This window comes from Mercenaria mercenaria, chromosome 1 (assembly GCF_021730395.1).
Source record: "Mercenaria mercenaria strain notata chromosome 1, MADL_Memer_1, whole genome shotgun sequence".
Taxonomy (NCBI): Eukaryota; Metazoa; Mollusca; class Bivalvia; order Venerida; family Veneridae; genus Mercenaria; species Mercenaria mercenaria.
In genome coordinates this window covers 32,913,324-32,937,608 of record NC_069361.1, presented here as the reverse complement: position 1 = coordinate 32,937,608, position 24,285 = coordinate 32,913,324, and positions in this window count along the sequence as shown.

Sequence of the window (24,285 nt, the reverse complement as noted above, 5' to 3'; positions counted from 1 at the left end):
AGTTACGAAACGAGTCTGAACGTTTTTGACTACAAAGGCCGATATAAAATATAAAAAAAGAGTAAAATATAGTTAGAAAAAAAAACGTAAAAAGTAAGAAACAATGCATTGAGGAAAATACTCAAAAGACTGAATTATGAAATGAAAATGTTAAATATTTATTTTTCGAAAATGTTACTTGTCATGTTATGTTTATTTTACTTGTTCCATATGATATTTGTTTCCCTTATGGCCACATTTAAACAGTTTTGAGCATTCCCGCATTGACAAATTGTTTAAATGAAGGAAGATGGATTGTCCTATGAAACTTGTGTTATAGCCATAGATATGCGCAAAAATGAGTTGTAAATAGTTTCTGTTGAGGTTATGGGTAATATTTCATCACGAATATATGTGAAAATACAAGGAACGGCTGAAAACTAGTTAGATATGCGAAATTCGTGTTTAAGATGTTTTATGCATGAAAATGCGTTGTTAGGTTAAAGTGTCATTGCTAAATAAATGTGTACATGGTTATCGTACTAAAATATGGTTACTTCGGGTCTCAGTAAATTAAAAGGTTGGTTTGGTCTGTTGTGCTGGAAATATTTTGAAGCCTGTTTTGTCGCTGGAACATGTGGATTCCAGTAAGGTTGAATTTATATATATTGTGAGATACTTAGAGTTACTTAATATTGTGTTTGTGAGACTGGAAGTTGTGATCCCAGTTGTTTTGTAAGATGTATACTATTATACAGACACAGATACTGTCTTCCGAAATATTTAATCGGAGTCTTACTATCATAGCGTGAAATCGATGCATATATTGCATTATGAGGTACATGTGTGTACCGGATATTTTAAGCGCAATAGCTTTTTGTTTTATGAGGCCTGATGTAGTATTTTTGTCAAAGAGTTGCAAAAACAGTCGAACGTGCTGTTACTTTTAGGTTACCTTTCATGGGTTTTAAGCAGGGTATTCTGTCGGAAAATTTATATTTTCTCGCGGACGACATAATATATCTGTCGAATCATCAAGAAAGGTTACATTGTGTAAAAGATCATGGAAGAAATCATTATCAGTTATTCTGTTATATATTGGTGTTGGTTTTATATGTATTTCTGTTTGTTTTTAGGTGTTACTAAATGCTTTACTTTGTAGAATTTTTATAGCTTTCTTATACATTTTTAAAAAAAACGTATATTTTATGTTGCGAACATGTTTTGCTTTTGTTAGGAACATATTTTGGCTGATATCTTTATTTTTCGAATAATGTAAAACGTAGGACATAGCTTGCTAAAAAGTACAAAGAAGTAAGGTTTTCGGTAACAACGGTTTATGTGAAGTACAGATCACTTAACAAAGGAGTCTACGAACTGACTGGGAAAATACCATTAAACTGTCAAATCAAACCGAAGAAAAAGTGTATTCCAAGTGAACATTATAAGTCTTGTCATATTGTGGACTGTCATTATATAATAGCCAAAGGGAGACTAATTACGTGTAACGGTTACATATTGGGAAGTACCTGTCAAAGCAAAATGATGACATTTGCATTGTGTATTATGGCAATTTGTAAACATGCAGTTTTGATTTTATCTGTCATTTATGACAAATGGGAAACAACATATTTATCTGCTTTACGACATTATTACATGAAGTGTATTTTTGGTGGTCATCTGAAATATTGGACATTGCGTTAATGAAACAATAATATTATAACTTGGAGAACTCTAGAACATTTCAGAAGTTAACAAATGAAGTTAGATTGATGAACATCATAAACTTGGAGAGTGCGGTACAACGTTACGGCCTATGACGGGTGATTTTTAGCTACTGAGACTGATGGTGATGCGTTACGCTGTAAAAGAATGTCGGAACCAAAGGACAAATGTGTAGAAAGATGGCGAAACCAAGCAACAATGGCGAAAGTGGACTGCAAGCTGTGAGCCTGTGAAGTTTGGCGAAGAAAATGGTCCAGTTGGGAAATTACAGAACACTAAAATAACTAATTATCTTCTCTCTCTTTCTACTTATCAATACATAATTCATACACTTTGGTCATTACATATCGATTTTACTATTTATTTAAGATCTGTAGTCAAATATCAAAATATTTCGAAAGTAAGATTAATATGCTGAATAAAATCTTTGTATAAATAAGTGAAATTTAAATATCATGATAAATATTTTTACACGCGACAATAATTACAGGCAACTTAGCAATGTTATTAAACGAAATTGTTATCTTTTTCCTAACTCTTATATAGCATATATTCTAAATGATGCTCACATGTGTTTTGCTTTATTTTACAGATATTGGTTTTGTGAAATATGAATGTAACACGGGTTAAAGAAAAAGTCTTGGAGGAAGAAAGGAGAAGTGCCACTACAAAGGCCGATATAAAATATAAAAAAAAAAGACTTTCTATGAATTGTGAAAATTGTTTAGTTTAAAATTCTATTCTCCTTTGTTCTTGTTTACATTAATTGTATAAATGACTTAAGATTTTTTCTTTAACACTGTTTTTTAATATCATTCCTTCAGATAGTATTCTAATGTTCTTGATCATATTAAATATCATTCTACATGTCATATTGTAAGGCGAGAGATAGTAGTTCAAGTCTAAAAAAATTTAAATTTGTAATTCAAATTTTTTTCTTTCGGTGGGTAACGAGTGTAAAATAATCAGTTAGGTTAGACAGTACACCAGCTACACACCTGTCAAATTGATATATGGTGCATGTTAGTAATTGTTTATTATATTCAAACCCTCACGTTTTATACGTCAAATTGTCAGATAGTACATATATATGATGTTAGAGAATGCAATATATTTGGCTGTTTTAGAAGGGTCTTGGAGAGAAGGGTCTAGAGAGACCAGGTGCATGAGACCTAGGAATGGGTCTCGCGGATATTAAGTTAGGCTTTAGATATGACATTTGTTAAGGCTTAAGAAGTTACGAAATGAATTATGAAAGTTATGTACGAAATATTCCATTGTGCAAATAAACATCAAAAACGTTCAGACTCGTTTCGTGTTGTGCTATGTGACACTTATTCTTAAAATTTGAGCTGTGATAGAAACTGCTTTAAATGAAATTTCTTTGTAGGCTGAAGGCAACGAGACACAAAATTGTACATATATGTGTTGATCAAGATAATACAACCAACAGTATATATAGTTATTACATGAACATGTTAGATAATATTTTTGTCAAGAAATGTGACAACTATTGTAATGTATAATTTTTATGTAAAACAAAACGGCGTCATTCAAAAATCTAACGAAAGTGACTTTTCCGTATTGGCTTCCGTATTTGAACCAATCTGAATGCTTGAATTCCGTATTGGCCCTGTTTTCTCGTATTGACCCTGCTTTTCCCATATTGGCTCAGTTACGCTCTGTATTAGCTATCCTTGTTTCATACGATATGCTACAGCGTGTAATATTGTAAAGTTGAACAATAATATAATAGGGTTATTATAACAGTAGCTCGATCTGGGATGCGGTATACGGCTCTAGTGGATTTTTGGCAGATCGGATCTCACGAGGCGCGCAAGCGCCGAGTGTGATACGACCTTGCAAAATCCACAAGAGCCAAATACAAAATCCCAGATATAGATACTGTTATAATAACCCTTTTATTATATACCTCTACCTTTTTCTTTGATGTTTTGTTATTGAACGAAATCTTATAATGAGTATCGATATCAAAATGAAACTAAAGTGAAGCTTTTCTGTGCGCTATTTATAGAAGTGTGTCAGGTCATGCATATTAATGAAAGTAGTCCGGCAGCATACAATACTGAAGGTACAATACGGAATTTAAAAGGTACAATACGGATTTTTTCTGCCTGCTCATATTTAATTGTGAAATACAAGTCGATTTTTTACAGAATTTATATCTATATATAGGTATGTAATAAAATTCATTACGTTTACGTTTATTATTGTTTAGCATATTAGCAGCTGCGTTAATGTATCAATATACCAGTATAATATCTCGAAATCAATTTCACATCACAGGCGTTTTCTAGGGACGATAAATAGACAAAGAAAAATAGTAAAAATTTAAAATGAATTATTTCTACAAATCTAAAAAGATACAGGATAAAATAGGGTTATTATAACAGTAGCTTGATCTGGGATGCAGTATTCGGCTCGAGTGGATTTTTTTTGTTGCCAGATCGGATCTCACGAGGCGTGCAAAATCCACGACAGCCGAATAAAAAGTCCCAGATCTGGCTACTGCTATAATGACCCTTTTATTATATACCTTTACCATTTTGATTCTTGTATTGTTCTTGAACGAAATCTTCAATGTTTATCGATATTAAATGGAACTTAGTGAAGTTTTTATGTGCGCTTTTTATAGTAATGTGTCGAATCATGCATATTAATGAAAATAGTCCGGCAGCATGCAATACGGAAGGTACAATACGGAATTTAAAAGGTACAATACGGAATTTTTGTCTCTCTCTTCATATTTAATTGTGAAATACAAGCCGAATTTTTACAGAATTTATATAGGTATATAATAAAAGTATTTATTTCATGCTAACTGGTGAAAAACTGTAAAATATCAGTGAGATATTTCTCTGTACCATTCACAGTGCCGAACTTCTTTTTTTTCAGATAAAATCATCTCCCCCCACCCCCCGGTTGCTTTTAGAATGATTATCCTAATACTCAAGCCATACATGAGTCATATACAGCTAGACAATCCTATACAGAACAAGCTAGCTATAATAAAGTTTTCAAAATAAATGAAAGTAATAATGCTCAGAAATGTTACCTTGGGCTTGGTTTATTGGCTTGCCATTCAGGTGGCTATAGATATGTGTGTGCTTCATCCACTGGTTCACTATAGTATGGTAGATTTTACTGGCGACAGCACATTTAGTTGGTTGTTGTCTTAGTTAATTTTCACAAGACATCAACTCAACCTTACGTAATATGCCAGCATTTATCTCGAAGTACTTTCCAACTAATCCCAGCCACTTGTGTTCCAACTTCATAAGTTCATTGAATTTTAATCCCTATTTATTTTATGCAGCTCCTAGATCAATATTTCCTAGCTATTCATACTGACTCCATGATAATATTTAATTCTACAGCTTGATTTACCAAGGACTTTTGGATATTCCTCTGTTCTTTACGTTTTTCGTGTTTTTTTTAATGTGACCTTCAGCATGGTTTTGTGTTAAACAAAGCAAGCTTCCGGTTATTCAACGAACTGACGGCATTGACCCGAAAAGTTCTAAATATTGACATTTGTCTGTTAGCCGCAGATTGCGTATTTTTTAAACAAAATATTTAAATGCAGTTTTTGTTTTTAAAACAAAATGGCGTCGTGTTGATTTCATGGACCTTATTACCAATATTCGATATTAATGTGCCTAAATGTTCATGGTAATTGAGCGGATGCATCATATGTAACATGGTAGCCGAAATAAATCCGAATTTTGTCATGAAATATTGGACTTATTTGAACATTTAAGCACATAATAAGCAGCAAATTCGTTGATCTTCACAAATTAGCATAAAATAAAAAGAAAATTTGTTTGTGTGCAGTGAGATATCGAAATATATCATCACCGATTAGGGAGACAATTCTAATATTTTCACTCAGGCTCCGCCTTCGTGAAAATATTCAATTGTCTCCCTTATCGGTGATGATATATTTCGATATATCTCACTGCAAACAAACAAATATCCTCTATTTATCATACTATAAAAATGATATATCGAATTTGTTTAAAACAGCCAAAAAGTCTGGTTTTTGATTACCTAAAGTCAATAAAATCTTACGCCCTTGGTTGAATGAGAAAAGTTGTAAATGTACGGCAGAAAATGTATGTCTATATTCTATTCTGCCTCAACTTTTGACACACCAAGAACGTATTATTCTATAGGTAATTATCGAATACGAATTAAAGATGTAAAAATATGTATTCCTTTATATTCATTTCAATTTTTAGTGTTTCAAACATTTCGGCATGATCTATAGAGGATATTTGTTTGTTTTATAGTAAGATCAGCCACTCGTGAAAATATAAATTATGGTGTTCACGAGTGAAATATATTTCGATCTTACACTGAAAAAAAAAACAAATTTTCTATTCATTTTATGTATTTTTAATGGTTTTAACCAAATTATATCCAGTTTGTCCGCGTAACGTCACGTGCATCGCATCGTGACGTCGGAATATCTTTTTAGGAAAATTGTAAATAGTTTTATTACATTTCCTGATTTCTTTTACATTTTATTATGATAGAATGCATACATTTATGATCCTGTTAGTATGTTTATACATCTAAATCTTTACTGAAGTACATTTTGTAAGGAATTTTCTGTTATTTATAATTCATATTCTTTCCCATTTAAGTGTAGTTCCGTACCAGTGAAAAACAAAAATGATAATTTCACTGCTTAAAACAGTGAACATACCAGTTTTATTTCACTGATAAATATCAGTATTTCACTGAAGAGCATTAAATAAAAATTGATCTCGTTTGTTAAGTATTAATCCTCGGCAAATGCCACATATTGGGACATGCTAAATATTTTAAAGATATGAGCTGTCTCCATGAAACTCAAGCCTCTGAGATGATTCACATCAGTTATGTTTTAATCATTTTTGTAGGCATAGTATATTTCGAAACATTACTGCAATATGTTATAAAGTCAAAGCAGCCGTGGAGAAATTCATCTGAATGAGCTATGAAATCTCCTTAGAGTTTATCTTTTTTAACGTGTCAACCTATCAAAATTAGTTAGTCGTTCTTATAAATTTCAAAGCATTCTTATTCCCCACCGATACTACTATTAATAGTCAGTGAAGTAATTTATCTGTTGGATTTTCAACCATATTTTGTCATCTTTTTACAAAAAAAACCCAGAAAAATCTGACATGTCCATCTGCGAAGGATAGATGAGTTTAATGTACATGTATATAGTACCATTTGTCATCAATATTTAATGTTCATATTAGTATTGTGCTAACCATCGGGATTTCAGGATTCTAAGAACACCAATTTGGCCATTATAGCAAAAACGAATCATGACTCATGTCAAAGAAATCAGAAAACTGTAAATTCACATTAATTTTGTCTTCTCTTAGATATAGTGTTTTTGAAATAATATTAATAATAAAAGCATAGTTTTAACAGAAAAAAAGTTTGGTTTAAGGTAGTTCTGCACGTTTGATAAACCGGAAGTGCTGGCGTAACTTCATTTATCCGGAAAACGTAGAATAAAGCCTGGATTCGGCGAACGGAAATAAAAATCATTTTATGAATCAATGGCAATATGTGAGTAAATTTATTACAATGACACTGTAACTATCTTTCTAAAGTTAAGATATGATATTAAAAAAGAATCTGACACGATAAATTATTCAAAATAATGTCTTTAAATTAGCGTGAAATGTGCGGTTCGCCTTAATCGTTGCAAAATATCTAAAAATAAACAGATGGACCTATATATTTCACCACATTATAGGCAATATGTTTATTTACAGTTGTGAGAATCTACATTGTAGAACACTTTCTATTCGCGAAAATGTTATGAAAGTTATGATTTTCCCTTAGATTCCCATTATGAAAAAATACACGAGATTCAAATTTTTCAAATTAGTCCAGCAAAAATCGAGCACAAGACCCTATCTTTTTTATTTGCTGAATTTTCTAAGTATATAATAAAAGCATAGTTTTACAGAAAAAAAGTTGGTTTAAGTAGTTCTGCACGTTTGAAAACGAAGTGCTGGCGTACTTCATTATCCGAAAACGTAGATAAAGCCTGGATTCGGCGAACGGAAATAAAAATCATTTATATGAATCAATGGCAATATGTGAGTAAATTTATTACATATGTAACTGTAACTATTCTTTCTTAAGTTAAGATATGATTTAAAAAGAATCTGACACGAATAATTATTCAAATAATGTCTTTAATTAGCGTGAAATTGCGTTCTCGACTTAATCGTTGAAATATCTAAAAGATAAACATTGGACCTATATATTTCACCACATTATTAGGCAATAATTTTATTTACAGTTGTGAGAGTCTATCATTGTAGAACCTTTTCTATTCGCGAAAATGTTATGAAAGTATGATTTTCCCTTAGATTCCCATTATGAAAAAATACACGAGATTCAAATTTTTCAAATTAGTCCAGCAAAAATCGAGCACAAGACCCTATCTTTTTCTAAGTATATTCTGAAGTTTTGAAAAATCAGAGTTTATTCAAATTCTACATTTTAGAAAAAATTCGATCCGAACGTGCAGAACCATCTTAAATGAAATAAAAATGGTATCTGTTTTATCATTCATAAATATTTGTTTACAATACTAACGATGAATACTATGCAAAGATGTTAGTTTCGTTACATATTTTTTGTTTAAACTTAATTTTTCTTCTTTTTAAAGATAGGACCGGTTTATCAAAAAGAAACTAGAATGTAAATGTGCAATTTTCATATGGTGTGTTAATTTCTTTTTGTTAATCTTATTTAGGCTTTACCTTCGTAGTGTTCTTTAACTTACGTTATGTTTCCCATTTTCTTTACACGCCATATTCTTGTTAAGATTATTTTCCTCCTTCAGCTTCTTTCCAAATGTCAAATCTTTTACAAAATCGTCTTCAAGGAGTGCAGTTAGCGCTAGTTTGTCAGTTCCAAGCAAATGGTTTCCTTCAGATTTACATTTCATGTCAGCGACATACTTGTTTCCATTGCAAATATGGCAAAACACATTTGCATACATATTAACACTTCGGAACGGAGATAAGAGTCCGCTTGTACAAGCATCAACAATAGCATCCTGGGGCAGCATTAGTCCTGCTGGAATCTTAAAATCGTCGTTTATGCATGTGTCTATCAAATCTTTAAAACAAAAATCTTGTCTTTGAACTGGCATATCTTGCGGAGGAAAAAATTCAGCATGGCAAAACTCGGGAATATGTTCAATTTCAAGACCTTGGACGAACGCTGTGGTGTCTATTACAACATTGGTTTTCTCATCATAATGTTTGCAAAATTGAACGACCTTCCACAAAACACCAGTTGTTACATTATTTTCTTCAGCACAAACGGGGTTCTTGTAGATCCTACCTGTTCTCTTTGATGTGATAGGCAGCATATTTCCCCAAGGAGCAACTCTTACTTTTCCACAAGTTTTTGCTTCTGATGAATCCGGATACAGCTTGACTGAAGAAATCATCAAGAAGGACTGCAATCGAATGTTGTCTTTAACACTGCTAGGTTGTTCAGATGATGGATACATGCATTCAACCTGTGGCCTTGTTCCATTTATCCAAAGTCTTTCATCATGTTTACCAAGCTGTTTGTTTCTTTCGTTCTCCCTCATAGACGTTTGTTCGGACTGTACATTATTCCTGAATGTGACATCGTTTGTCCTGTTAGAGTAATCATCTGGAAAGCAGCAATTCCCATTGTCCTTACAGCTTGATTCACATGAGCAATCTGAAACGAATCAAGAACGTTATGCATGCCTGTAGTAAATTTGTTTTCAATAAAATAGAACAAAATAGGAACACAACAAATATGTAAAGGGCTGCAGGTTTGGTTTGCCTGAGCTTGTTCACGGAAGGAAGTCAATATGCATTCAACAGTCCATGCCCTCTATCTCAGTTGAGCAGAATACAACATTTGCACATGATACAAGTACCAAACCATTGCTAAGAGATATACACAGAAGCTTTCAACGTCATCAATGGCATTCAATATCATCATACAAAATTAATTTCAAGTGAAAAGAAACATGTTATTAGTCTTTTTTAAACGTGCTGTTAAATTCATTATGTAAATGTTTTAGTGAATTACGCAATAAGATAACAGATGAATTTTCCATCATAAATTGGTTACTATTAATTGATACTAATGTTATGAGACATATTATTAACCCTTACCCTGCTAAATTTCTACTAATGAACTTGTCCATCTTTGAATTTAATTTGGACTGTACCGTTAACTGTTAAAAGGGGTGCTTACCAAAAAGATACTGACTGAATAGCGAACAGTGCAGATCTTGATCAGACTGCACGGATGTGCAGGCTGATCATGATCAACACTGGTCGCAACGCCGACAAGTATCTGTAGAAACGCAGATATGCCAACGTGTAGCAAGAAAAAGTGCTTCATAACCTGTTCCCTATGATATTTGCATCGCTGAACATGTTCATTGCATGTTAAAGTTTATTTTAATTAAAAACAACAACCAAATAAACCGTAGCCAACGAACAACTTTGGAGTTTAAACTAATTTATGACATGTATGACATCGTTGGATGGAAATAAAGCCATAACATAATTTTAAAAATTCACATAATTAATAGAACTTCCCCATGATATTTTGCTACATTAGTTGTCCTGTTATGGGGTATCTGACCAATCTGTGAAACTATTAAAATCTTACCTATCAAACAGAAAGCAACAAATTAAAATAGGTCAGATAGTTAGTACTTGGGCAGATTTACAAAAGGGAGTTCCTCAAGGTTCTATTTTAGGGCCCCTTTTGTTTAATGTATTCATAAACGACATTTTCTATTTTATTCAGAAAGGAACTTTATACAACTGTGCAGACGATAACACTCTGTCTTTCCACTCCCCTAAGTTTGACGAACTAGTAAAAGTTTTACAAGACGAAAGCAAAATTCTTATTGAATTGTTTCATTTTAACTGTATGCAGGCCAACCCTGATAAGTTTCAGGCCATAGCTGTCGGCAAGAAAACTACCAGCAAATCCCCAGTCTTTAATTTAGGTAACACTCACATTTCTTGTGATGAAGTTGTCAAGTTTTTTGGGGTGGACATTGACTGCAAGCTGAAATTTGATACTCATATTAGCAATATTTGTAAAAAGGCTGCTCAACAGGTAAATGTGCTAAAAAGAATTGGTTGTAACCTAAACAAATTAAATAGACTTACTATATTAGTAGTAAAGTAATTGTTTGTGCGAAAACAGTATAACCCCACTTGACCTATGACCCTTGGTCAGGACTGGTCAATGCCGGACAATTTAAAATCCACAGGTTTTAAACCCAGTAAAAACCTCTGATTTAACTAAAGATGATTTAAAATGAAGAAAACATCTGTCTTTATTTAAAAATAGTTTCCACTTACAAACTTTAAACACTACACCGAGAGACAAAATGTAGAATAAGTTTGGCCTAATATAACATACAGGAAGTAAAATATAATGTGGTTGAATTTAGACCACATTTATTTTCTGTTTAAATCACTCTTTTACTTCCTTGTTTTGTAATCCTTCTACATAGATAAAACAACTGTTAAAGACATTAGAAATGACACAAAATGTACACAATACCAATAAATACATTAATAATTATCCATGAAACAAGAAAATTTCAAACTAAAAATAACACAGACTGGGAAAACCAAATGCTAAATATAACAAATATAACAAGGTCAGGTTATTTACAAATCTATCCCCCTTTAATAATTGAAATTAAAAAAAACAAGTAATATCTCCCTTTGATAACTGAAATTCATACAAATTATTTTAATTAATATTGGAAGAATAAAATTACCTTAGGGGTTGTTATTATTTAAAAACAAAAAGTAATTGAATAAATTATAACACATGAAAAATAAAATTATGATAATTTCAAAACAATAACATTATTATAATAAAGAATATACACTAAATAAAACCGGTTTCAACTTTTATATCATTGAGTCGAGTTGTGTTACGCTTAGTTCCGGAAGTTGATCTGACGTTTCCTTGTCCGTTTAAAGGTAGCTTGCAGTATGGTTTAAGTACTGAGTCGCCTTGTCTGTTAACGGTTACAGCCTGCTATTATGACATTGACTGGTTGTGCACATAAAGAATTCTTCCGTCAATGTTGTAATAGCACTGAATTGCCTTACTTCGTTCTTGTCTCTAGTTTCGAAGGTTTCGGGAGGCAACGAACAATGGGGTTGAAGGTGATTCTGGCTGCAAAACCGGGCAGGTTTGATGATTTAGGAAAAACCAGCTGTATGGTGAGCCTACAGATGAGGTCTCTTAGAAAAGACTAATGGTTCACCCCGGCGTCGGGTGTGCACGTAATAAATTCTACCTGGCGTCGGGGTTAAAATAAATGTACGCAACACGGCTTTTGCACTTTTTTAACAACTATTAAACAAGTATTACAAGATTTAAGTACAAACAACTGAAATCACTCAACCGTTTGAGTATGCCATAGGTATATGCATGATTGAATATCATAATACTTTTATGTTATGAAAATCACTCAACCATTTGAGTATGTCATAGGCATATGCATGATTGAACATACGCTTTTGAGAGTAGTATGGAATATTCCCATTATATTAATTATTCCAGTTAAATAAAAACACAGTAATTAATAAAAACTAAAGATTAACTCAAAAGTTTGTTTCCATCATAAAATGCATATTCATCCGATATGTAGAATCTGATGTAACTATCCGTTAAAAGCGTAAAATTTATTTCTGTAGATGATGAACTGTCATAAGGATGAATGTCAAACATTGTCCCTTGTTTTAGATAAATTTTAATTTTTTTCTTATACATAGATATTGTTTTGTCCGATCCAATGTCAAAGTCCTCGGCTACTATATTTGTATTATTGGTAAATATACTAAGAAATGAATCAAAACCAGCATTCCACCACCTAAATATAAAATGCGATATTGGGCTTTTCCTCAGTTCATCTTTAAATCCGGCCCCCGATAATAAATGTAATGTTATTTCAAAAAAGGGTGCTAGACTATTGTTTTAAAAGACTAGATTATTCAATGTCTTGGAGAAAATATATTCATACTCTTTACCTTTTAAAAATGTTGAAATATAAAACTGACAAGTTATCGTAGCTCTAGGCAGGTTAAGACATAACACCAGGAAAACTACATCTTAATTTAGTAATCAACAGTCTGGCCGGTGCATATAAAAGATCTATGTACTAGACATTCAAGGAGGCGAGGCAAGGCGGCAGAGCCACCAACCGTGGTTCTGCCAACGTAAGTCAAAAATACTATTATGCCTCGTTAGGTTACCTTCCAAATATGTAGATTTCATGAAAGACAACTCAAACATAATTAGTTCTTAACATTTTTCAGTAGCTAAATATTATTTGAAAGATGGACACTGAGACAATAAAACTACTTGTATTAAAAGACTTTCTTTAACTACCTGAAATTAAATTAACATCAGAAATGAACTATTGTGTCTTCAATCTTATATATGTGTGTGAAAGTTCTACCACAGGTTTTATAAGTCTGGTAGCACTAGTGCCATGTGGCTTTTAGAGGCCATTACGCTACAAGATGGTTTTTGGTATCCGATGACCAGGATGTTCTCTGCGAGATTGTTGCGGCCACGTATTACACGAAGTACTCTGCCACTATACATCACGCCGAACTGAGAAGACGACACGAGCCACTAGATCTTCAAAAACGCAAGTAGAAATGTCTATTTTTCCTTTTAAAAGTTTTGGGCTTATTTTGGGAGAAAAAATAGTTGAATTCAATCTAGCACGAAATGCAATTTAAATTAAAACTGTTACTGAAAAGTTTGCCTTAATAAAATAATGTATCAAATCAGAGTTATGTATAAAAATATTTACAAATCTTGTAGGGTAGGCGAAAATTAAGTAAAGCAAAATAAAGCAAAACACTGAAATATATAGAATTTGAAAACTCTGTAAATTAGCTAAATCGGGCAGACGAAAGCTGTCAATATATCATGGTTATAAAACAATTGATATATTACTTCATAAATATATCGCCATAGGGTTTTCGGTTGTTTGATTTTTGACAAACCTAATATATGATTTTTTCTAATGGTATGCATTAACAAGCGGTGCCTATCAAGAAAGATATAAGATATACAGTAGAGTAAACTAAACTGTTTACAAATTAAGTAGAAAAATACAGAAAAAAAGAGAATAAAATGAAATTACAAATGTAAAGTACATGAAAAAAATTTTGCTGCTGGCAGTTTATCTGTTTGAGAATTTTTATTAAAATTACAAATTGCACTAGGTTGTGGTAAAATTAAAAGCAAGTTCAGTTGTCAAAGTAACGTGTGAGTAATGACATTTATGGTATAAAAATCTAGATCACACCTGTCAAATATTAGTTAACATGTAGGTAACTGGTCAAATTTGCTTCTGGCAGTTCGCATGTCTAACTATATTTAACATACCTGTATTCAATTTGAAATTCATAATTAGACTATACTTGTTTTAAAAGTATTTTTGGCATCATATTTTTTGGAGCATTATTTAGATAAAATGTTTGTATGGGGTTTACTGTTTCAAAAGAATGAAGGTTCGGATATTGTGATTATAGTAAATGTAACGTGGCAGAAACTAAGACCACGGCTGACACAGGAAAAGTGTTTGATGATGACCTGTGAGCAGTGACTCACAAAAAACACTAGATTAGTGTTATTTTAGGTATAAAGGCCTTGCTAACAGAAGCATGGGAAACCTATAGAATATACCTACGGAATAGTAGATAAGTATGTCTACGTAAAGAATATATATTTTTTATGAGCAGTAAACAATATACATGCATTTTGTCAACGTTTTGTTTTGAATTAATATGTTGATATATTTATCAAGTTGAGTCAATTGATAAGTTTTCATGTTAACCGAGCTTGTTGCACGTGACGAGTAGTGTGGAACATTATTAAAACTTAATAGATATGTAGAGAATATATCTTTGATGTGCATAAGTTATACATATGAAAAGTTAAAAATTATTTGTAAGAAAACGATAAGACCAAAATTTGCTTAAATGATACAGTTCATCAAAATAGAATTTAAAACGCATGGTAAAATAAATGTAAATGAAAATAGAAGATGATTAATATCAACATTTTTATTAAGGCCTTTCGCCAGCTGTCAGAAAGTTGGTAGGTCATGTCCGCTTGTATTGAAACCGTATAGATCTAAATATAAATTACAAAATATTAATATTAAGGAAGTAATAAATCGGGTGCAACTATTTTGTTCAAAATTTCAAAAAACACGTAAGGGGAAAGGAAAATGGGCGAAGACACTTGCTATGTGCATAAAAATGGTGTGCAAATTTGTGAAAAATCAGAAGTCATCATGGAAATATTAATGCAAAGTCATACTAGAAATTCTGTGAAAAAAGAAAATAATTCATATTCAGATTGGGGATTTCTTCGAGCTTATGACAAGGAGAATTCAAAAAGTCGTTTTCACCTGGACTAGCCTTCGAATTAAAAACTCCATGGAAATATATATCCATAGAAACAATGAATATTTACAACAACTATGGTGACAAGATAATATAATCTTTATAAGTTTATAACATGCGTCTTGATGGACATTTCAGCATGACCTAACAATTTTAATTTTAGACGGACGAAGAAACTATTTCAGGATGACAGCCGAACATATAAATGCCATTGGGAATGAACTGTCGAAATTCAATAACATTATGACATTTGCTGATCATTCTTTTAGTCAATTTCAGTATATAATAATTCACCGATGAGGTTACACAATACATGCCGATCGATGACACAAGCCTACAACATGACAATGTCTGCACGTGATACCACTGGGCAACGACGAAACACAGAATAAATAGTCGCGTGGAATTTTATGTACTTGTATTACCATTTCAAATATTTACCCATCGCGTTTTGAATTTTTTTTTGTTGTTAGCTCTGTGATCCATCATTTTTGTTTAAATTGTATATTTGTCAGCAAAAACGTCTGATATTACCAATAAGAAACAAGCATATGTGTTCAAACAACTATTTTTGCATTACAATTCATAACATTCAAAAGTTTCAGAGGATAGTAAAATACCTTTTTTTCCATTGTTTTTTTCCGTGAAGAAATGAAGGAATTTGTAATGTAATTTCAAAAAAGGGTGCTAGACTATTGTTTTAAAAGACTAGATTATTCAATGTCTTGGAGAAAATATATTCATACTCTTTACCTTTTAAAAATGTTGAAATATAAAACTGACAAGTTATCGTAGCTCTAGGCAGGTTAAGACATAACACCAGGAAAACTACATCTTAATTTAGTAATCAACAGTCTGGCCGGTGCATATAAAAGATCTATGTACTCGACATTCAAGGAGGCGAGGCAAGGCGGCAGAGCCACCAACCGTGGTTCTGCCAACGTAAGTCAAAAATACTATTATGCCTCGTTAGGTTACCTTCCAAATATGTAGATTTCATGAAAGACAACTCAAACATAATTAGTTCTTAACATTTTTCAGTAGCTAAATATTATTTGAAAGATAGACACTGAGACAATAAAACTACTTGTATTAAAAGACTTTCTTTAACTACCTGAAATTAAATAAACATCAGAAATGAACTATTGTGTCTTCAATCTTATATATGTGTGTGAAAGTTCTACCACAGGTTTTATAAGTCTGGTAGCAGTGGTGCCATGTGGCTTTAAGAGGCCATTACGCTACATAAAATCTTAATATCTATTATATAAATTCTGGCTTTTTCGACTATAAACACACCTTTTAAAAGTATATCTGGTACAGCTATTTTATGTTTTTGGTTTATGCGTATAAAATCTTTATAATCTACGATATTTCCAGATCCTAACTGAATGCATTTAAATAGTTCAGACCGGTCATATTTTCATATGTTGAATGTATCCAGGCACCAGACGGTCAAAATACTTTTTCATTTTTATGTATTCATGAGGACTGTATTTTAAACCTTGGATCTGTTCATAAAAACTGTTATATTCAAAAAGAAACACTTCATGTTTTACTTTTTCTATTTCTTTTCAATTCTTCTTACTTTTCATCTTTCTTTTTAAGTTTAAGAATTATTCAGCTAAATCATCAAGTCGTTTTGCTGTAGCAACTTCAAAAGCAGATAAACTATCAACAACACCCTTTGTTCTAGCGAATTGTGTTTCATGTTTTAGAAAAAGCATTTTTTACTTTTGTAATTTCTTGGGTATTAGCAGTAATTACTTGGGTATTAGCAGTAATTGATTCTCCTTGTTTAGTTGATATTTCAACTACAGAGTCCAGATCATTTATTATTTTTTTTTAATTTTATTATTAATTCGCTGATATCTTTTTCTAACATTTCTGTAAGTGTACTTAATTCCGCGTACTTTAAATTGTGGGGGTGTGTCAACAGTACTAATCAAGTTCCGAAGTTGTTTCTTAAATTTTCTAGCTGATCATTAATTGTGTTAATTGCTTAGCATTAGCAGTGATTGATTCTCCTTGTTTAACTGATTTTTCAACTACAAAGTCCAGTTCATTTTTATGTTTTTCAACTTTAACATTAAATTCATTAATATCTTCTTGTAATTTCTTTGTAATATTACTTAAGTCTGCATACTTTAAATTATGACGGTTGTCAACAGTACTAATCCAAAACTCGAATTTGTTTTTTAAAGTCATCTATTTTAGAATTGAGCTCTTTTTTAAGGTTATCTAATGCTGTGTCATGGTCATCACCTCTTTGTCAAGCTGCCTTTTCCAGTTCAGATTTATATTCTGCAAATTTATTTGAAAATGTATCGAGTAAATCTTGATTCCCTTTTGTCATTTCAGTATTTAGTTTATTTACTTCTGTTTTGATTTCTAACTGATACATATTTTGTAACTTTTTCTCAGCTTCAATAATCTTGTCTTTTAGTTCTTCATGTTTAATCATACTGTCCTTTAGTTCTTTTATTTGACCATGAACTATAGCAATGTTTTGCTTAAATACTTCTATTATTTGCTCATCTGTTGTGTGAGATTTCTCTCTAAGTTCTTTTAATGTTTTATCTAAAGTTTCCATTTCTTTTTCAATTTTTTCTTGGAGTGAAATTATTACTTCGTTATTCTTTTTAGAATCTTTTATTAATTCTTCAATATTCTTTACTTGTGCTTCTAGTGTCTGTTTTATACTTTTAATATCTTCAAGATTAAAGTCATCTATTACACTTTGAACTTTTTTATACATAAACCGTCTTGAAACTGCATCGTTGGGTTTATCTGGATCTCCTAGGTTGATTATTTCATTACCTCCCATATCTAATGCTCTGTTCATTGTGTTATCAAGTTCTTATTTTGTGAAGATACGATTTCCGTTTCCTTTTAAGTTTTTTGAATTGTTTTTAGTAGCATAATCACTTAAATCAATATCAAATTTAAGTTTACTTATACTGTCAGGTTCACTTATTTGTTCTATATTATTAAAAACTCCCATTATATATTACCATTAAAGTTTTTTCTAAAAAAACTTCCTTGGTTTGTCAATATTATAAGAAATCATATTTTTGATTTGTTGCATTAGCAAAAGAGTTAGGGTTAATATTTTGTTCATTACAAATCATATCATTTTCTCGTTTCCTGGACTTTCAAATATAATATAATGTGAACAGTTAATTCGTATTCTTTTGGTGTTTTATAGTAAGACTGACTTAAATAAATAACACAACAGTTTTTGTGACGTCCTTGAATAAAGTATTTTGTTATTTCATTTTGAACCTTTTTATCTTCACATACAAAATCATCAAATATTACTACTTTTTGTTTTTCTGATTCAAGATTCTCACAAGGTTCAATTTGGTTGGATCGCCGAATATTCAAGTATTTCATTTGGATACTATTAATTTTTTTTGCAATTTGGCTTAAGTGGTTAATTAAATCTTGATATTTAGATTGTTCTAAGTTTTTAGCATATAGGTATAATTTTTCATTAATATAAAGAGGTTTCGCAGTATATGCATTAGTGTATTTGTTTTTCCAGATCCAGAAGTCCACATATTAACATTCTAAAACATGAATCTGGCATATAAGGATAATGTTGTTTAAAGTTATTTGATTTATCACTTTTTGTATCATAATTTGGAATTTCCATTTATATATAATAATACATTATCTTACATTATATTACATTATTTTACATTATTTTACATTATCTTACGTTATTATATAAATGCAATCAAAACTTAATGAAATAAGAATAAGAAAAAACTTAGTCGGGCAAAAGATGAGAGCTCTTAGAGAAGAAATAATGAGAGAAAAAATTAAGAAAGCTACAAATCGGATATGTTCACTGAAATTTATAAGCCAATTACTGAAGAATAGAAAGTCAAAAAAGAAAAATTATCAAGTCAGTTAAAGCATTACCTGGAATAAAACAACAATTAGCGTTACTAGGTGATGAAATAAAAGATATACAAAAATCAAGGTTTACACAGCTATTCCAAGAACCGCTACCACCATTACCGGACTCCTCTGAACGTGTTACAAATCTTGAAAAAATATTGGCAGATTATGAAAATAAAATAAGAAAAGAACAAGCTTTAAAATCGACTTCATCGATAGATTGGGGAGATGAACCTGTTGGATGGGTTCCTCAAGATGAACTTAAGAGATTAGAAGATTATGGAAGAAAAAAGATGGGAATAACTGAAACAACTGATGATACAACTGAAGAATCAGAAGAAGAATTGGGAGCAAGACCAAAAGAATTTACAGTTAGTTTTAATAAAGATACTGATTTAGATCTTTTAGATGAAAAACAATATTATACGCCACAAGAAGTGTTTGATTTTTTCACACTGAATCTGAAAATCCTGATGAAAAAATGACTAGGGAAGAAGTATCATAGAAAAGGTATCAAAGAAAATAAAAAAATTGGGTAATGAATCTGGTGCAATAACTAGAAAGAAAAACAAAACAAATTTCGATCTGAAGCAAAAGGAAGCAATCATAGCTAAGTCGGAAAATTATAAAAAATATAGAGACGTAATCATTGATATTTTAAAACAAGGAAAAAAGTATATGGGAAAAGGAATAAGATATCATAACCCATATAAAGTTTAACCAAATGGACAATATGGTAATTTAATTATTAACTTAAATAAACTTTATGGTCAAAACAAATTAATTGCTAAGGATCAAAGAACCGGAAAAGAAGTAATTAATACTGAAGTAGATAATGATTTGATTGATTTGATAATAAAAGATATAACAATAATAAAAAACATTCAATTCATTCTAGAAAATATTCAAAGAATTAACAGAAAAGTCAGGATTACCTATCAATAAAAGATCTATGAAATTTAAAAAAGTAATTAGAGGACAAGATTATGACGTTTGTCCATGTAATCCAAAGAATTGGTTAATGAGTTGGAGTTAATTTTGTGGTTTCAATTAATGCTGGAAATAATAATGAAGAACTAAAAAATGAAGGTATTATGCATAATTGATAAACTATTAAAAATGAATTCACTATTACCAAAAAGAACATGAAATGTTATATAAAAAATATTTTTCTTGAATTTAAATTTTAATTATATATGAATGGAACAAAAAATAGTATTAAGTTCTGAACAGTTAAAGATAATAACAAAAATACTCCGAGTGATTTACAATCAGATTTAGTCGTTCTTTAATTTTAGATAAAATAAAACTTATGCTGTTGGTTTGGATAGTATTAACTCTATGACCTACTCTTGGCATAATATTAGTGATGAATATGATAAAAAGAATTCGTTATAATAATGGTAAGGATGGAAAGAAATCATCTTTACAAATGGTTCTTACAGTTACACAGATATTAATAATTATATTAGGGAAACATTAATAAGTAATGGTGATTATGATTTGATAAATCAGAAATTGCTCCAATAAGTTTGGAATTTGATTTAAGTAGTTTTAAGATTTTGATTTCAATTACAGATAATTTTATGTTGGGATTGGAAAATTCAAATTTTCATACATTGCTTGGATTTGAGAAAAAATTGTAAACAAAACTGAATGGGAACTACAACACCAAATATAACTAACTCTGTGGATACAATTTACATTCATTGTGATCTTATTGATAATTCACTTGTTAATGGTAATTTCAGTGATATATTTATGCTTTAAGTACTGCAGATTTAACAAGAGCATTATCCATTTACAAAAGAACCACAAAGAGTTGGATATCTGAAATTATAATATATATATAAATTCAATAAGAATATACACTACAGATGTATTTGGTACAATAATAATTTTAATGAGGTTGAAACAAGTTTTACACTAATTTTAAAAGAAATTAATTAATTATGAAATTTTAAATTTTAGTTTTATATAATGTACAAAAAAGTTTATGATAAAAATAAAGGAATATTTATTTATGTTGATGCTTACACAGGAAAAGAAATTATACGCGGAACAGGTATCTTTGACACTATAACGAAATTGCTTTCAAGTTCAGCCGCATCTTCAATTAGCACAGCTGGAAAAAAAGCTTTGGAAACAGCAGGAAAAGCCGCACTAGAAAGTGGAACAAAAAAGGTTGGAACAGAAGTTGGAAATTTAGCTGCTAATAAAATTGTTGAAAAATTTAAAAAGAAACCTGCTCCGGCAGTTGGTAATTTAATTGCTAAGGAATTACAAGAAAAGAATAACAGTAAAAGTAATAATAAAAATAATAATAAAAATAATAATGATAAAGAGGAGGATATTCATATGAGAATAAATAGAATATTGTCAGGATCTGGAACTTCAACTCAGCGTAAAACGTATTAACAGATTAATTTATAAAAAAATAAATAATATAAATATAGTATGTTTAGAGCAAAACATATTGTGAAAGATATGAATTAACTCTATTCAACTAGATACAGCCTTAATATCTGTCTTGGAAATAATGTTAAGCAACAAAAAAAACGGTATCATTTTACAATTAATGATAGAAGCTCATATTTTGATCGGTTTAATGCTTATTTTGAAGTAAGGTTTTAAAGTAAATAAGCTTGCTAATGGTAATAATTATGGTGGTGGAGACCAAATTGCTCTAATTAATAATGCAGCTTCATTAATTGATCAGTTAGTGGTTAAACAAAATGGAAAAATTGTGATTGTAATAATTTATACAAAGTAACAAATGTAAAGAGTTTGGTTGAATTGTCTGAAGATTATGCAAAAAACAACTGGAACAAACGAATATATTTATTTAGATATAAATGATAATGCTGAAAGCAGAAAAACCGAAGATGAATATAATTCGGGGTTTGCTAATAGAAAGGTATTAATCCAGGGTGGTAAAGAGGTAAATGCTAAAATTCCATTAAATAATTATTCATTTTTTCAGGGTTTAGAAACTAATATTATACCTCCAAGTCAAATTCAAATAACACTGCAGCTGACAGATGATGATGAATTAATTTTTAGAGCTAATGCTGCTGATGCTGGTAGAGTAATTGTAACAAAATTAATTCTATGGGTTCCACGTTTGGTTTTTAATGAATTTGGACTTAATCTAATTCATGAAAGATTTAAAAGCAAGATGGTCATACTACGGGAAATGGTGACGCAATCAACTGATACACAACAAACTAATAATAACCTTTAGAATAACGGCTGGTGTAACAAAACCACAACATGTATTTGTTTATTAACAGCGACCTGATAAAAGTAATTCACAAAAACATAATCCACATGTATTAGATACATTTAGAATTAATGAAAATTGCACTTTGAGCTCTTGTCGTCTTGAAGTTGGTAATGGTGTTTTTTTATCCAGAAACAGAATACACAAGTATATCAAGAATATACGATGATGTAATTAATTATTATTATAAACAAAATAATAAGACTACTGGAAGTCTTTTAAATAGATCAAACTTTTATAGTTTATTTGGATTTGTTCATTTTAACTTAGAATATAAAAAGGAAGTAACTACAGAAGATCCTAAGCATATTACATTAACAGCTAAATTAAATATTCCACCGGCAGCCAATATTCGTGTTTACGCAATTGTATTGTATGAAGAAACAGTTGAAATAAATACTATTGGAAATGAACTTGTTATTGTTTAGATAAAATAAATGTAAATTATATATAATGACATCAAATTATATTGATATAAAGTTACCTAACAGATGGACAAAAGAAAAAATTTAGCACAAGCTTATAATAATAAAATTCACATACTTTTAGATTAAAACATGAACAATAAAATGGAAACTTCCCTTTACTATTAACAAAAAACAAAATTAATCAAATAAAAAAAGCTGTTGCAAATAAGAAGGGATTAGAAATTAAAATTTCAAAAAAAACAAATGTCCAATCAAGTCAAAATGGTGGATTTTTAGGAGCTTTGGCTGGTTTGTTAGGAAAAACAATTCTTCCAATGGCAGCGAAATAGTTCAAAAATATTAGCCCTCTAGGCATCGGCGCTTTGTCTGGGCTGGCCAGTACTGGTGTTAGTAAAATACTTGGAAATGGTATGATTTCAGTAGCTAATGATAAGAGAAATATGATATCACCATATCTTACACCTAATCAAGAAAGCAAACTAGTAGGATCTGGAGTGATTAAATTAACACAAAAACAAAAACAAGACGGCGGTTTTTTAGGCATTTTGGCTGCTAGTCTAGGAATACCTTTGATTACATCTTTGTTAAGTGGTAAGGGACATGGCCAGGGTATACAGATTGATTCTCAACGAAGACCGTACAGACGAATTCCTATAGTTAAAAAAAAAAAATTATAAACAAACCTATTTCTAACTTTGAATTGAACAATGGGTAAAACATTAAAAATTAAAAACTTTAGGGGTGTATTTAGTAGAAATAATTTACTAAATTAAAAGTAAAGGACGAGTGTGGAATAATCAATTTAGATGACTCTGTTGGACCTGGAACACTTGGGTTTGTTACTTAAATAATGTATTTCGATCCATTTGGACTTCCTCCACCAAAGGAAGTAATTAATTATATACCAAATGTAAAATACAACAATGTTCAATATCAAGACAAAACAAGTACACTCTGTGGTTATTATTGTTTATTTTTCATAAAAATGTTACAAGATAAAATACCGTTGTATGATTTATTGTATAAAATACTAAAAATTAATAATCAAAGAGTAAATGAACAAACTATTATAAATTATTTTAATAAAAAAGGTTAAAAACTATTGTTTTAATTAAAACTTATTAAAATTTATTAAAACTTATTAAAACTTATTAAAACTGTGTTTTTATTTAACTGGAATAATTAATATAATGGGAATATTCAATAATATAAACGAAAAAGTAAATAAAATAGAAAAACAAATAGAAAAACAAATAGAAAGCCAATTAATAAGAAAACCTCCATTGTTTTTAACATGTTATACTCAAGATACTGATAGTGGATTATTTCAATTGAAAACTGTAAATGCTAGTCCTGGTTTAGTTCAAAATGGTAATAATGTAAGAATTAATTTTAATTGCATTTTAATTATTCTTGTTGATGCAATTAAATTAGATAAAGGAGA